This window comes from Hylobates moloch, unplaced genomic scaffold, assembly GCF_009828535.3.
Source record: "Hylobates moloch isolate HMO894 unplaced genomic scaffold, HMol_V3 SCAFFOLD_4, whole genome shotgun sequence".
NCBI classification, from domain to species: Eukaryota; Metazoa; Chordata; class Mammalia; order Primates; family Hylobatidae; genus Hylobates; species Hylobates moloch.
The window spans coordinates 94512458-94530033 of record NW_026652279.1 but is presented as its reverse complement, the minus strand read 5'-3'; the positions used below and the strand labels follow the sequence as shown (position 1 = coordinate 94530033).

General features: G+C 36.5%; 1 protein-coding gene across 4 annotated transcripts in view; it reads left to right on the top strand.

Moving 5' to 3' along the window:
* Positions 1-17576, top strand: part of CDK8 (cyclin dependent kinase 8) — a 155681-nt gene that overhangs the window by 62143 nt on the left and 75962 nt on the right. Inside the window, exon 1 of one of the 4 annotated variants that reach the window (XM_032150608.3) lies at positions 11649-11770. The exons of the other annotated variants lie outside the window; for them this stretch is intronic. The gene's annotated coding sequence lies outside the window, so the exon portion shown is untranslated. Of the gene's footprint in view, positions 1-11648; positions 11771-17576 lie in introns of those variants that run through there. 4 annotated transcript variants of the gene reach the window in all.

Genomic DNA, 17576 nt, shown 5'->3' with positions numbered 1-17576 from the left:
CCTGGGTTTGAAGTTGAGGCTTGCTTTCTAGCCATGTTACTTTGAATTCTTTAAGTCTCTGTTTTCTCATATAAAATGGGAATAATAATACATTGTTGTGAGGTCATTATTACTAAAAAATTGCCATTTAAGGACAATCAGGATTCTGGGAAGATGGCAGAGTAGGAAGCACCAGGAACTTGTCTCTCTCTATAAAACCAGTTGCACTGGCAGAATCTGTCCTGTGTAACATATATTTTGTAACCCTGGAGTCTGTTGAAGGCTTGTAAGTTCCAGGGGAAGATTTGGAAGTAAGTTGCAGTTAGTTTCAGTCGATTTCACTCTTAGCACATTAATTCTTCCAGATATTGGGAAACTGTGCTCTGATCACTGATTGTTACTTCTGATCAAAGAGGTATAGGCAGCCAGGCACGTTGGCTCATGCCTGCAACCCCAGCACTTTGGGAGACCAGGGCTAGAGGGTCAGTTGAGTCCAGGAGTTCTAGACCAGCCTGGGCAACACGGCAAAAGCCTGTCTCTACAGAAAATGTAGAAACTTAGCTGGGCATGGTTGCACATACCTGTAGTCCCAGCTACTTGGGAGACTGAGGTGGGAGGATCACCTGAGCCCAGGAGGTCAAGGCTGCAGTGAGCCCTGATTGCACCACCGCACTCCAGCCTGAGTGACAGAGTGAGACCCTGTCTCAACAACAACAGTTTTAGAGAGATATAGACAAGGAGATGGGTAGTTATCATTGTTCCTCCTCCCATTGTTGGAAACCCCTTTCCCTCTATCTAGAGTCACTTCTGGCAGATTTTAAAAGCTGCCACCTCTTTATCCTTTTTTAGAAAAGGGCATTCAAGTCTAGGATATTCAGAAACAACTGCATATATGGGAAGTATTAGAAAGTGACTGCTCATGCCCAGGGAAAGGTGTAAAGGCTCAGAAAAGACCTGAGAAGACTAAGTTTACACCTCAGGCTCATCCTTGGTACAAAGACAGTCTCTAGCAAAAACCTACACACAGACACGCAATAACAAAAAGTAGCAAACCCCAGGGAAGAAGAAGAATCTGATTTCTAGAGTTACTACATTATTATATCCAAATGTCCAGTTTTCAACAAAAATCACAAGACATACAAAGAAACAGGAAAATGTGGCCCATTCAAAAAATAAATAAATTAACACATATTCCTTGAAAAAGACCTGATGGCAGGTCAACTAGATAAAGACTTTTAAACAACAGCTATCTTAAACATGCTTAAAAAATTAAAGGAAGATGTGGAGAAAGTAAAACCAAAAACAACAAAAAAGATCTAGAAACAAAATGGAAATGTCAATTAAGAGATAGAAAACCTAAAAACCTAAAGGACAATGGAAATGGTATGAAGTATGAGGAATAGAAAGAGAAAGGGTTGAAGAAAAGTGAACAAGGTTTAAGCGACCTGTGTGACTCCATCAAGAGGACCAACATATGCATTGTGGGAGTTCCAGAAGGAGAAGAAGTGGAGAGAGAGCATATTCGAAGAACTGATGCCTGAAATCTTCCCAAATTAAATCAGGAGACAAAGAAGGAGATTATATATTAGTACAAAATTTACGACAGCAAGAAGATAAAACAACGATAAGCATTTATGTACCTAATGACAGACCATCAAAATGCATGAAAGGAAAAAACTCATAGGGAGAGATAGACAGTTCTGTGATAATGAAGTTGGAGACTTATACCCCCTCTCAATGATGAATAGAAGATAAGTAAGGAAACAGAGGACTTAATAAACTAACTAGATCTAACAGATACATTTAAGAATATTCTACCCAACAAAAGTATACACATTCTTCTCAAGTACACATGAGACATTTTCCAGGATAGGCAATATGTTAGGCCACAGATTGAGTCTCAATAGATTTTTAAAGATAGATATCATACAAAGTGTATTCTCCAGCCACAATGGGGTAAAGTTAGAAATAAGAGACAGAAGTAAAACTGGACAATTCACAAAATTGTGGGAATTAAACAACACACTCTTTAAACTTCTATTGGTTCAAAGAAGAAATTACAAGATAAATTAGAAAACCTAGAGACAAATGAAAATGAAAACATAACATACCAAAACTTATGGGACACAGCAAAAGCAGTAGTAAGGGGAAAGTTTGTAGCTATAAACGCCTACCTTAAAAAACAAGAAAGATCTTAAACCAACAACCTAAGGAGCTAGAAAAAGAAGAACAAACTAAACCCAGAGCTGGCAAAAGGAAGGAAATAAAAGAGTAGGGGGCAGAGATACACAAAATAGAGAATAAAATATATAGCAAAAATAATAAGCCCAAGAGTTTGGTTCTTTGAAAAGATCAACAAAATTGGCAAACCTTTAGCTAGGTGGACTAAGAAAAAAAAAAGAGCAAACTTAAGTTGATAAAATTAGAAAAGAAAGTAGGGATGTTACTACTGATTCTACAGAAACAAAAAGTAGTACTTTTATTTATAAGAGTACTATGAACATAGTTGTATGCCAATAAATCATATAACCTAGATGATCTGGACCAATTCCTACAAACAAAACCTACAAAGATTAAATTATGAAGAAATAGAAAATCTGACTAGACATACAACTAAGGAGATTGAATCAGTAATCAAAAAGCTGTTGATTTAAAAAAAAAAAAAAAGACCAGGACCTGATGGCCTTACTGGTTAATTCTACCAAACAATTTAAGAACTGATACCACCCCCTCTAAAACTTTTCAAAAAAATTGAAGTGGAGGAAACACTTCCTAACTCAGTCTGTATGAGGCCAGCGTTACCCCGGTACCAAAGCCAGACAAACACTATAAGAAAAACTACAGACCAATATCTCTTGTGATCATTGTGCAAAAATTATTCAGAAAATACTAGCACCCCAAATTCAACAGCGTATTAATGGGATTATATTCCATGACCAAGTTATTTTATTTATTTTTACCATGTTTATTATTACCTTTTATTCCTGAAATGCAAGCATGGTTCAACATATGAAAATAAATTGTTGTAATATACCACATTAACAGAATGCAGAGAGAAAGACATGTTCATCTCAATTGACACAGAAAAAATCCTGACAAAATTCATCACCCTTTCATCATAAAAACAAAGATGGAAACAAATTATAAATGAACAGAAACTACCTCAACATGATATGAGCTATACCTGAAAAACTCACAGTGAACATTATACTCAATGGTGAAAGACTGAGCACTTTTCCTCTAGTACCAGGAACAAGGCAAGGATGCCAGCTTTTACCACTTCTGTGCATTATAGTACTGGAAGGTCTAGTCAGAGCAATTAAGCAAGTAAAATATTTAAAAGGCAGATTATATAATCTTATGTATAGAAAACCTTAAAGATTACACACACACAAACAAGTAATAAACGAATTGAGCAAAGTAACAGGATAAAAGAGTATACAAAAATCAGTTGCATTTCTGTACACTAACAGAAAGCAGTGTGAAAAGATTATGAAGAAATTCTATTTATAATAGCATCAAAAAGAATAAAACAGGCTGGGTGTGGTGGCTCACGCCTGTAATCCCAGCACTTTGGAAGGCCAAGTTGGGTGGATCACCTGAGATCTGGAGTTCGAGACCAGCCTGGCCAACATAGTGAAACCCTGTCTCTACTAAAAATACAAAAAATCAGCTGGGCGTGGTGGTGGGCACCTGTAATTCCAGCTACTCAGAAGGCTGAGGCAGGAGAATTGCTTGAACTTGGGAGGCAGAGGTTGCAGTGAGCCGAGATCGTGCCATTGCACTCCAGCCTGGGCAACAAAAGCGAAATTCCACTTAAAAAAAAAAAAAAAAAAAAAGGAATAAAATACTTAGGAATTAACCAAGAGGTAAAAGTCTTGTTCAGTGGAAACTGTAACACATTGCTGAAAGAAACTGAAGACATAAATCGATGGAAACATATCCTGTGTTCATGAATTGGAAGATTTAATTTGGTTAAAATGTCAAAAGGACCCAAATTGATTACAGATTCAGTGCAACAACTATCAAAATCCAAATGGCTTTTTTTTTTTTTTTTTTTTTGCTTAAAAAGAAAAAAACCCATCCTGAAATTCATATAGAATGTCTGGGGACTCCACATATTCACAGCAGTCTTGAAAAAGGAGAACAAAACTATAGGACTCACACTTCCCAATTTCAAAATTTATTACAAAGCTACAGTAATCAAAATAATATGGTACTGGCATAAAGTCAGAAATGTAGACCAATGGAGTAGAATAGAGAGCCTAGAAATGAACTCTTGCATATATGGTCAAATGATTTTTTTATAAGGATGCTAAGACCATTTAATGGGGAAAGGACAGCCCTTTCAACAAATGGTACTGATAAAACTGTATATCCACATTCAAAAGAATGAAGTTGGACCCTACCTAACACCATATACAAAAATTACCTTAAAATGGATTAAAGATGTAGATGTGAAAGCTAAGACAATAAAACTCTAGCCAGGTGTAGTGGCTCATGCTTGTAATCTCAGCACTTTGGGAGGCTGAGGAGGGAGGATCTCTTGAGCCCAGGTGTTTGAGACCAGCCTGGGCAAGATGGCGAGACCTTGTCTCTACAAAAAAAATTAAAAAAAAAAAAAAAACAAAAACAAAAATGGCTGTGTGTGGTAGTACACACCTGTAGTCCCAGCTACTCAGGAGGCTGGGTTGGGAGGATTGCTTGAGCACAGGAATTCAGTGCAGCAGTGAGCTATGATTGTGCCATTGTCTTCCAGCCTGGGCAACAAAGCAAGACTCCATCTCTTAAAAATTAAAAAAAAAAAACAATAAAACTCTTAGAAGATAACATAGGGCAAAAGTTTTGATTTCTTGGATATGGCACAGGCAATGAAAGAAAGAAATTGAACTTCATGAAAATTTTAAGTTTTCTTGGATCAAAAGACACTATCAACACAGTAAAAAGGCAACTAACAGAATGGGAAAAAATATTTCCAAATCACATATCTGATAAGGGATTAATAACCAGAATAAATAGAGAGCTCCTAGAACTCAACAACTAAAAAACAACCTGATTCAAAAATTGGCAAAGGACTTGAATAAACATTCCTCCAAAGAAGATATACAAATGGCTAAGAAGTACATACAACGATACTCAACGCCACTAACTATTAGGAAAACACAAATCAAAACTACAGTGAGGTACACCTCACACTCATTAGAATGGCTACTATAAAAAACAACAAAATGACAGTTGTTGGCAAGAATGTGGAGAAATTGGAACTCTTGTGCACTGTTGGTGGCGATGTTAAATAATATAGCCACTGTAGAAAACAGCATAGCAGTGTCTTAAAAATACAATTACTGTATTATTCAGCAATTCCACTTCTGGGTATATACCCAAAAGAATTCATTCAAAGGAGGCCTTCAAAGAGGGATATAAATCCCTGTTTGCATATATCATGCAAATATATGAATACTGCATGATAATAGCTATTCATAATAGCTAAAACATGGAAGCATCCTAAGTGCTCATTGAAGGATGAATAGATGAGCAAATGTGTAAGGAACATTAGTAAGCCTTAAAAAGGCAGGAAATTCTGACATATGATACAACCTGGATGAATCAGGACATTTTGCTTAAGTGAAATAAGCCAGTCACAAAAAGAAAAATACTGTATTTTTCCACTTACATGAAGTACTTAGAATAATTAAGATCATAGAGACAGAAAGTGGAATGATAGTTGCTAGGAGCTAGGGGCATGGGGAAGGGGGAGTTAGCGTGTAGTGGTTATGGTTTCTTTACACAAGGTGAAAAGTGTTCTGGAGATGGATGGTGGTGATGGTTGTACACATTATAAAGGTATTTAATACCTTTGAACTGTACACTTAAAAATGGTTAAGAAGGTAAATTTTATGTTAATCGTATTTTACCACAATTAAAAAATGGAAAAAAGTGACAATGTGTGTAATAAGCTATGTAAACTATATAACTATGATATTTTTTCTTTATGAAACTCCCGTAAAACTGTTCTAATGGCCTTATAAGTTAAAAACAGTACTGTGGGCAGTCAGTGAGCCAAGTATAATAAGAAATTATCTCATCTTCCTCTTTTCTCTTTCTCTTCTATATATACATGTATATCTTTATGTAGCTTTATATCTGTCTATATGCAGATATGTAAATGTATATATTATATGTGTTCATATTTATGCTATTTTTTATATATTTACGTGTGCATATATGTATAGAAAGACCATATATGAATACCCTATTATACATACTTAGAGACATGTAAAATAGATATTTTATATAAATAATTGCAGAGCGCATGTGGTGCTGACTTCAACATGTATCTTAAATGCCTAGTGTCTTGACATACGGAAAATTCGGGATAAATGTTATCATCATCTTATAGAAATCCTATTCCTGGTCTTCCTGCCAGGAAGTCCCACTGATTGAATATTTGCTTGCAGAGAAATGGGCCGTTTGGTGTTCTGGAAAGTTAGAGGCAATGGTGTTTTTCCAACTATTGGGAAATGACATGGTTTCCTCCCCTCAAATAACACTGAATTTGGTTCAAGAATTAGGAGAACTTAGGGCTTATAAATTTATCAGAGTAATTTTTTTTAAAGAATGGTATGAAATTCTCAAGTAGAAAAGGTTAATAACATTGCTACAAGACTTAAGTTTGATGACCCTAAATGACCCTGCCTTGTGAGATTCACTGGCTGCTGGTGCTCCCATTCATTCACCCCCATCCACTGTGACATATACTGATCTTTTCTCACTCTGTGTGGTTATTTCACTTTTGGTAGGATGTTACATATTTACCTAATTACAGTGAGACCTTAATCCACTTCTATCTTATGTGTAATTGGGGGTGGGGTGGTGAGTGGGAGGAGACAGGGAAAAAGGGGCAGGTTTCTTCTTGCCAGTTTTTAATTCATGAGAAACACTCTACCTGTATCTGGGACTACTATTAGGCAGCCAAGGTGAGTTTATCACTTCCCGTTTACACTCGTGCTAATTTGTATATTGAAAATAGCAAAAGTTACAGTTTTGGTACTTACCTGACTTGAGTTATTGACAGTCACTTCTTTAGTAGTCTTCCCTCCAATCTTGATCCCTTCCAATGTGTACTGCTTGTTGCATGATTTTTCTGAAAGTCTGATCAGGTCTTGTTAATTTTATTGTGTTTAACACTGTCAAATATCTATGTAATTCAACTGAAATTTTGTCAATTTTATATGTCTTTGGCATTTGCCAAATTTGGCTCTCCTCTCACTATAATTTTTTTTCTATAGAATTTTAGGAATCCCTAATTTTGTATTTAGATAGCGGTAGTTCCATTTAACCGGATGGTTGATTCTTGTTTGTTTTTTGGGCAATAGGTGCATAGAATTGAGTTGAAAATACTGCTCGATACGTGGCATATTATCATTGTCAGTCTGTACAAGGCCCTACTTTGTTCTTCAATTTTCATTCCTTCATCTCTGTCTTAGTCTGTTTGGGCTACATCCACATAGAGTGGGTGGCATAAACAACACACATTTAATTTCTCCCATTTCTGGAAGTTGTAAAATCCAAGATCAAGATTCCTGGTGAGGGCTATCTTCCTGGCTTCCTTTCTTCCTGGCTGTCTTCTCACTGTGTCCTCACATGTTGGAGGGAGAGAGAGAGAGAGAGAGAGGGAGAACAAGCAAGCTCTCTGGTTTCTCTTCTTATAATGGCACTAATCTCATCTTGAACACCCGACCTTCATGAACTCATCTAAACCTAATTACCTCCCCAAGGCCCATATCCAAATACCATCACATTGTGGGTTAGTGCTTCATCATATGAAATTTGGGGAGAGACAGTTCAGTCCAGAGCACTGTCCTCTTCTCCCATTATATTAGGCCCTCATTCTCATTTGTTCAGCGTATGTTCTTCCAGCCCACTTTCCAACCCAGATATCTTTATTTCCATGCTTGTGTCCATGAAAATATAGTTTTGAGTGTGGTTTTAAATTTTTATATAAAGAATTCTGTAGTGTAAATCTCATTCCTTTAAATAAAATTTTTCTACTCATGTATATGCAGGTTCAGTTCGTGACTTTTGACCATGTATTCTCTTTAAATGTATCTTTAAGTGCATATACCACAGGTTATCTATTTCCAGTATTTGCCTCTGCAAAGATGGTACTTTTTGCAGCTATATGAAACCTTTCCTGTGTTGTATAATCAGCAGAGGCATTGGTTGTCATAGGAAATACACATGCTGTACTTAATCACTATGCCAGACTGGTCCCTAACATGTTTGTACCAGTTTGTACTTAGTAGCAAGGCCTGTGGAATAGTAACCGTTCCTCCATATCCTTACCAATTTAAATGAGAACCATTAAGTAATGTTAAATATTAGTGTTAAAGGATCCTGGAAATAATTGATATAGAGTGCAAGAGTGAGAAGGTATATTAATTTCTTTAAATAGAAAAGTTTGTGGTCAGATATTTTTGTTTATAAACTCAGGCATTTGTTTATAACCTCAAACATTATGTTGCTAATGGTGCAATAAAGACTTTCCATGTGAGAGGCAGAGTTGTAATGATTTTAGATCTCATCTTATTTTTTCAACAACTAGCATTCATAAAATATTTACAATTACTGAGTATTGTTGATGGGGTAGAAAGTAACTTTGATTTGGTGGCTATATTACTAAAAAGAGAAATGTTAGAAAGTCGATTAAGGAGACAAAGACATTTTTAGGATGTCTTATTAGCACATCACTCTTGAGTACTTATTTATAGTAACACTTGGAGTATAACATGAACACTTCAGAAATGTTCAGGTGCATTCACATGCCTGAATGTAATAGTACTTTTAAGAAAAATATGTTTCAGGCCAAGTAGAAATAAATTAGGCAGATCTATGAAATAGCAGGAAATACTAACCATTTGAGTGCAAAAGTATTCATGTACATTAATTTCTGTTTTTAGGGTTGCCCGTATCTTCTAGCATGAGTGTTAAGGAGAAAAGAATGATTATAAATTATCAGTGTCAAAGTATGATTCTTGAAGATCCAATAAGTTTAATTTTTTTTTTCTTAATAGAATTGTTGTTAAGGCAAATGACTTTGGGAAGATAATTTAAGAAAGACTGATTGGTAAGTAATTTAATGGAAAACCTCCACATTCTAGTTCTGATAATGTACTGTAATTTTATAACTGAAACAGACAGGAAAAGACCAAGTGTTTCTTTCAACCTCCAAGACAAATATTTTTTTAAGCTCTGCTGTTTCTCCAAACAAGGTAAAGATTAATTTGAAGTATAAACCTGGCTTGAATTTGATGAGATGATGCTAGGAGAAGTATTCATTACAAGAAGCCTTGCAACTTCTTGGAGTTTGGCATCTGGAGCTGCCAGGAAACTTGAAAGTAATTCCTGTTGAATCTGTCTTGTTCAGTGCCATATCTCAGAGATTATAACAGTGCCAAGCACAGGAACTTCCCCCAAATTGCCAGGAAATTCCCACAAATCTAGAATTAATAGTTCTAATAATCTTTTGAATAAGCTTACATCATTAACTAAAAAGTTACCTAGTATATTTCATTTGTCAGAATGATCAAAAAAGCAGTATGTGTTAATATGGCAAGGGACCTTAAACAAAATGTAGCATGACTAGCTAGAATGTGCTCTTTCAGGTTTTACCTCATTTAAAAGAAAGTGTTGTTTAATTTGCTCTGATGCATTGTAATCTTGTGTAAGATTATTGGGCATGATAAATGATAAATGCCACCAGGAGTGCACCTGTAGCCAAAACTTATTAGCCTGCTTTAGCAAGGGAGAGCTCACGCCAGATGAAGTATGAGGTATCTCAGTAAGAAGAGAGCAAGTTCTTTATAGGGATTTGGCTTGGGCTGAATGATTCTGAGGAAAGACTAGGGGAAGTAGAACAGATCTGGATTGGATATTGTCATGAAGTGAGGTCAGTTTGGGAATTAGGTGCTTCATTATTCCGTTTGGGAGGAGTGAAGCAGGGCTGGGTTCTCTTGGTACTGGCCATGCTACCGATCTGTTAGGGAAACAATAATATGATTATCAGTGGGGTTCATTTCACTTTCTCATTCCCTCCTTTTGGCCAGATTCAGGATATTCAGATCATTGTTTAATGAAATACAGATCTTTACCATTGCTAGGAGATAGGAGATTATTAAGACAACCTCATCTGTTGTTAGACTGAAGTCAGTTCTTTATGTATGCCTTTTGTTATTAAGGTTAGCTGTTGAGTCATCTGAATGAAAAATGGCTGTACACATTTAAGGTTCTGGAGGTCACATTTGAGTAATTTAACACTGACAAATGCTGAGAGATTATTAACAGAGTTTGTATTCTACTTCTAAGCCAAGAGCCATGGTCCCTAAGTGTGTTTTTGGTGTTGACAGAAACTTTCCTAAGTATGACATCATAGGGGTATCTGTCCTGTTTACTATTTTTAGTTTACTATTTAAAGAGTTGCTTAGTAGTTAAATGTAATTGCCCAGGAACTAGAGGAAGCTGAGTTGCACCCAAAAGAAAGTGGCTACAATCTCAACCATTGGTTTGATTGCGTTATTTTAGTTAAATCACGAGCAAATTGTAGCCTGACAAGAGACTCATACACTGCAGTGACTAGGGATGCACAAAGCAATATTATGGGTAAGGTCTTACAGGTACCGTTGTTGGAGTTAACAAGTGCCTGTTAACAATTCAGAAATTTAAACCAAAGGAAAGACAATAGCTTGGACACAAAATAAGAGCATACAAATTAAAGCATGGTAATTTATGGTTCTGGCCATCTAGATCTTTGTTCCATGGGTCCTGAGTAGAAGCTGTCTCTTTCATTCCTCTTGATCCAGAAGTCTTGGGTAGAAGCTGTTATCTGTCTCTAAGATCATCTTCTTCTGGAAGATTCTTAAGAATGTTTAGTTTGAGGTCTCTGGCTGGGACAGACCTTTAGTAATTTGAGGATCTGTTGCGGTGCTATAATTCAGAGCCAAGGTGTTTTACTGCTGCATTAGTTGTTAACAGAGTCTGGCAAAGTCATTGGAGTGTGTTCAAGTGCAGTCTTTGTCTAATGATGCTGCAAAAATAGCCAGACACCTAATCTACGACCATATACAGCTGATAGTTGTTTCCATCAATGATAAGATTCAGCAGCCCTGGAAAGTTATTATCTTAACTAGAATTAATAGAATGGAAAAGACTGGATCATCTATTGGCATACAGTACACAGATTCAGTCAGTAATTATGCAGGGGGTTAGACATATTATGAATAGTGAGGAATTTGACAAATCTACGTGGCCCTTTAGTTTCTATCATCAAGTGTACCTTGATTGTCCATGATTAATAAGGATATTGAAATCTAGAAACAAAAATCAAGTTGAAGTAGTTATTGTACCAGTTTTTGTATATGAGCATGAGTTTGCCTTTTTTCAACTTAAAGTACATAACCATTGAAGATATATTCATTAATAAAATTTGCATATAATTGATTTATAGAGCCCAAATTTCTCTTGTGATTTACCAAATAATTTAGCAATAAGAATTTTTATAATTTTGAATTAAATAACATTGTAGTAATGTTGACCAAATCTAATTATTTCTATTATCCTTCCTTTTTTTAAGGTAAAGGAGTAAATCTTTGTGTTACCTCGTGGCCATTCCAGAAAATTTAAAGATGTTTTAGGCGTAAAATACGTTTTATTAGCTTTGTTATTCTGAATTTGGGACCTAAGTCTAGAAGAGTTCTAAATGATACAATTGTTAACCCGAGTCATGATATCCAAGGTAAGAAATAGTTCTAGGCAGTTTTTGAAAATAAAGCAAGAACAGCCAGGTGCAATGGCTCATGCCTGTAATTTGGGAGGCCGAGGCAGGTGGATCACCTGAGGTCAGGAGTTCGAGACCAGCCTGGACAACATAGTTAAACGCTGTCTCTACTACAAATACAAAAATTAGCTGGGTATGGTGGTGGGTGCCTGTAATCCCAGCTACTCGGGAGGTGGAGGCAGGAGAATTGCTTGAACCTGGGAGGTGGAGGTTACAGTGAGCCAAGATTGCACCACTGCACTCCAGCCTAGGTGAAGAGCCAGACTTTGTCTCAAACAAAAATAAAAAGAAAGAAAATAATGCAAGAACAATAATTGTTAGGACCTTTAATTGTTTTAAATAATGAAATTTTATTAAAAATGATTTAAAATATGGCTGAGGCCCAAGAACATATATTTAAGAGCCATCTTTTTTTTTAAATCTTTTGCTTTCTTTCCCTAGTTGGAAATACTGTGGTCATTAAAAATACCAAAGATACCACACCAAAGCAACTTAGGCTGTTCATTTAACATCTCTAAAGCATTCGGACCAAACTGGTTTATTATCTTGGACAGCCACTAAGATTTTATGTCATAGTCCAGCATTCTCACTGACTTTTCCCCCTTAATAATCATCATACCTCAGCATGCAATGGCAGTTGTTTGTGATCTTACACATTATCACATATTTAAGATAATTAAATCTTAGACCTACACATTAGCCTTTAGGTAATTCACAGTTCTTACTATATAACTAAACACAGTGATTATGATTATTTCAGCTGTTTTGTTTTCCTTAAAGCGTGTCTTTTTCCATGAAAGAAGTAGTGTACCACTTTACAGTCTGGTGCAAGCTCCTTGATCTGGTTGACTATTCCAGAATATTTTCCTATCTTTGCAAATGAAAATTTAATTCTCCAGAACAGGCTCCTACACAGAGCTTAAACCCTAAACCACATCTGTTGACAATGTAATCAATATATAATGATTTTATACAATGCAGAGCTAGTCTAAACCACATCTGTTGACAATGTAATCAATATATAATGATTTTATACAATGCAGAGCTAGTCTGGAACTTCTAGCTTGCAAAAGTCATTTTGAGATGACCAAAGGTCTCCTGATTACTGATCCCTTTCTAAGTGATTTGTTACCCATCCCCACTGGAAGCTTGTAAAATGTAAAATGTACTGTTTGTCTCCACCTTTCTGAAATAATGTAGATATTGTATCTTGGGATAGGCCTATTTTCATTTATTTGTGATGGGAATTTGGTAGACCCTTCCAGTTTTTGAAATTATGTCTTTCAATTTGGAAGTTTTCTTGAATTGCTTGAACTGCTCCTCCAATTTTCCTATTTTTCTTTTGTCCCTCTCTCACTTTGTCTCTTACTATTCTGTTCTAGGATATCTCCTCCACTTTGTCTTCCATTCAGCCATTTCTACTTCTAGCAGTATCTTATAGTCTCAATTCTCTGCCATTGCATGATTTTGCTATGTAAGTCTGATTGGTTCTTGGCTTTCTTCACTGTCAACTTCTGATTTTGTTTTCTTGGATCCTCTTAATCAGCTACTTTTTGTCCATTTGCTTTCTAGTTTCCACATTTTTATGCTATCTTCAGTCTCAGTTTTTTTCCTTATTGTCCTTATGTCCTTTAAAAATTTTAAAAATTCCCTTTACCATAGTTTTAGTGGAGGTGGGGTTTCACCATGTTGGCCAGGCTGGCCTCAAACTCCTGACCTCAAGTGATCTGCCTGCCTTTCCCTCCCCAAGTGCTGGGATTACAGGCATGAGCTACCACTCCTGGCTGAATTTATTCCTTTTATCTTACTGTATGTTTATACCCTTTAACCACTTTTCATTCACCCTTTTGCCTCCCACTTACCTTCCCAGTCTCTGTTACCTATTTTTCCACTCTTCCTTCACGTGTTCAAATTTTTTTTTTTTTTTTGGCTCCCACAGGTTAAGTGAGAATGTGCAATATTTGTGTTTTCGTGTCTGGCTTATTTCGCTTAAGCTATTTCCACCATGTTGACCTCCACTTTCGTCCATGTTGCTGCAAATGGAATAATTTCCTTCTTTGTATGTGTGTGGTTGAATAGTATTCTATAGTGTATATATACCACATTTTCTTTATCCGTTCATCTGTTGATGGACACTTAGGTTTATGTCTATCTTTGCTATTGTGAATAGTGCTGCCATAAGCATGTGAGTGCAGGTATCATTTTAATATATTCATTTCTTTTTGTTTTAGTGGATACCCAGTAGTGGGATTGCTGGATTGAATGGTATTTCGATTTTTAGCTTTTTGAGAAATTGCCATGCCGTTTTCTATAGTGGCTATACTAGTTTACATTCCCAGCCACCATGTGTAAGAGGAGTTCCCTTTTCTCCGTGTCCACACCAACATCTGTTATCTTTTGTCTTTTTAATGAATGCCATCCTCACCGGGGTAAGATGGTATCTCATTGTGGTTTTGATTTGCATTTCTCTGATGATTGGTGATACTGAGCATTTTTTCCATATACCTGTTGGCTCTCTGTATGTCTTCTTTTGAAACATATCTATTCATGTCCTTTGCCAACTTTTTAATAGGATTATTTGGTTTTCTCCTGTTGGGTTGTTTGAGTTCCTTTTATATTCTGGATATTAGTCCCCTCAGATGAATAGTTTGCAAATATTTTCTTCCATTCAACAGGTTGTCTCTTCACTATGTTATTTCTTTTGCTGTGCAGAAGCTTTTTTGTGTAATAAAGTCTCATTGTCTGTTTTTGGTTTTGTTGCCTGTGCTTTTGAAGTCTTAGTCATGAATTCTTTGCCTAGATCTTCTGCATGTGGCTATCTAGTTTTCCCAGCATCATTTATTAAAAAGGGTGTCCTTTTCCCTGATACAAGTTTTTGTCAGCTCTGTCAAAGATAAGTTGGCTATAAATATGTGGCTTTATTGCTGCGTTCTTCATTCTGCTCCATTGGGCTACTTATCTGTTTTTCTACCAACACCATGCTGTTTTGGTTATAGCCTTGTAATGTGTTTTGAAGTCAGGTAATGTGATGCCTCCAGCTATGTTCTTTTTGTTCAGGATTGCTTTTGACTATTGGAGCTCTATTTTGGTTCCATACAAATTTTAGGATTATTTTTTCTGACTCCGTGAAGAATGACATTGGTATTTTGATTGGGATTGTATTGAATCTGTAGATTGCTTTGGGCAGTATGGTCATTTTAACAATATTGATTCTTCTGATCCATGGGCCTGGGATGTTTTTCCTTTTGTTTATGTCATCTTTAATTTCTTTTAACAGTGTTTTGTAGTCCTTCTTGTAGAGATTTCCATCTCCCTAGTTAGATTTACTCCTGGGTATTTTAATTTTGTTCTAGCTTTTTAAGTGAGATTGACTTCTTGATTTCTTTCTTGGTTGGATCATTTTTGGTATATAGAAACAATACTGATTTTATACGTTGATTTTGTAACCTGCAACTTTACTGAATTTATTTGCCAAATCTAAGAGTTGTTTTTGGTGGAGTCTTTAGGTTTTTTTTAATACAAGATCATTTGGGAGGCTGAGGTGGGCAGATCATTTGAGGTCAGGAGTTTGAGACCAGCCTGACCAACAAGTGAAACCCTATCTCTACTAAAAATACAAAAATTAGCCAGGCATGGTGGTGCGTGCCTGTAATCACAGCTACTTGGGAGGTTGAGGCAGGACAATCACTTGAACCCAGGAGGCAGAGGCTGCAGTGAGCTGAGATCATGCCACTGCACTCCAGCCTGGGCAACAGAGCAAGACTCCATATAATACATATATATATATTATATGGAGTCATATCATCAGCAAAGAGAGACAGTTTGACTAACTCCTTTTGAATTTTGAGGCCTTTTATTTATTTCTCCTGTCTGATTGCTCTACCTAGGACTTCTAGTGCTATGTTGAATAAGAGTGGTGAAAGTGAGCATTCTTGTCTTCTTCCAGTTCTTGAAGGAAAGATTTTCAACTTTTCCTCATTCGTATGATGTTAGCTGTGGTTTTGTCATATATGACCTGTATTATTTTGAGCTATATTCCTTCTATGCCTAGTTTGTTAAGTATTTTTATCAAATTTCTCAAGTCTTCAGAATCTAGTTTAAATAGACTTTCTGAAGCCTTATCTTGTCCAGCTTCAAACCTTGAACATACATTGTGTTGTCTCCTCTTTCTCTAGTGCTTAGAACACTATGCAGGTTGAGCACCTCTCATCCAAAAATCAGAAATCCAAAATGCTACACAATCTGAAACTTTTTGAGCACTGGCCTGATGCCACAAGTGGAAAATTCCACATCTGATTTTATGTGACAGGTCGTAGTCAAATGCAGGTGCATAACACACCGTTGATTCTGCGTCCTCAAGGGAATAAAGGTATTCTGGTGATGCTACTGTGCTGCTTAGGACTACCCTGAACACATTTTTTCACAATATTAATTATATGCCTTCTTTTTTTTTTTTGAGACTGAGTCTCGCTCTTGTCCCCCAGGCTGGAGTGCAATGGCACAATCCTGGCTCACTGCAACCTCTACCTCCTGGGTTCAAGCAATTCTTCTGCCTCAGCTTCCTGAGTAGCTGGGATTGCAGGTGTCCACTACCACGCCCGGCTAAGTTTCGTATTTTTAGTACAGACGGGGTTTCACTATGTTGTCCAGGCTGGCCTTGAACTCCGGACCTCAGGTGATCTGCCTGCTTTGGCCTCCCAAAGTGCTGGGATTACAAGTGTGAGCCACCACACCCAGCCGATATGCCATATTTTTTTACTATTAAGTACTTAAGTGTAAGAAAATAATTAGTTATTAGTAACATATAAATTCAGAGTCATGAGTGATGGTGATGCCAAACAACCACAGATGGTTCACAGGAGTGGCAGAGATAGTGACACTTTTGCTTTCTGTTGTTCGTTGTACACAAACTTTGTTTTATGCACATAATTATTTTAAATATTATATAAAATTACCTTCAGGCAATGTGTATATGGTGTATATGAAACATAAAATGAATCCTGTGTTTAAATTGGATCTCATCCCCAAGATATCTCATTATATATGGGCAAATATTCCACAGTCTCCTGAAAATCAGAATTTCTTTTTTTTTTTTTTATCTGTAACAAGATACTTTATTTAAATTGTCAAGCATTTTTTATTGAAGTCTAGTATGTATACAGAGAAGAACACATATCATAATTGTATAACTTGATGAATTTACACAAACTGAACCCCTGTGTGTAACCAGCAGCCAGACCAAGAGCAGAACTGTGCCGGCTCCCAGGAATCCTCACCTGGGCTTCTGTCCAGCTATTGCCTACCCCCAGAGCAACTGTGATCCTGACTTCTAAAAGCCTAGTTTAATTTTGAGTTTGGCAAACAATTTAAAGTTTTGATGATACGCAAGTGATGACCAGATTGAGGGAAGAGTATATAAATACTCTTTATATTTATATATAAATTACATATAAATTTTTACAGATGTTTGGAGAACAGCTAGGCAATGCTCATTATCTTACTTTTTTTTTTTTTATTATACTTTAGGGTTTTAGGGTACATGTGCACAATGTGCAGGTTTGTTACATATGTATCCATGTGCCATGTTGATTTCCTGCACCCATTAACTCGTCATTTAGCATTAGGTGTATCTCCTAATGCTGTCCCTCCCCCCTCCCCCCACCCCACAACAGTCCCCGGAGTGTGATGTTCCCCTTCCTGTGTCCATGAGTTCTCATTGTTCAATTCCCACCTATGAGTGAGAACATGCGGTGTTTGGTTTTTT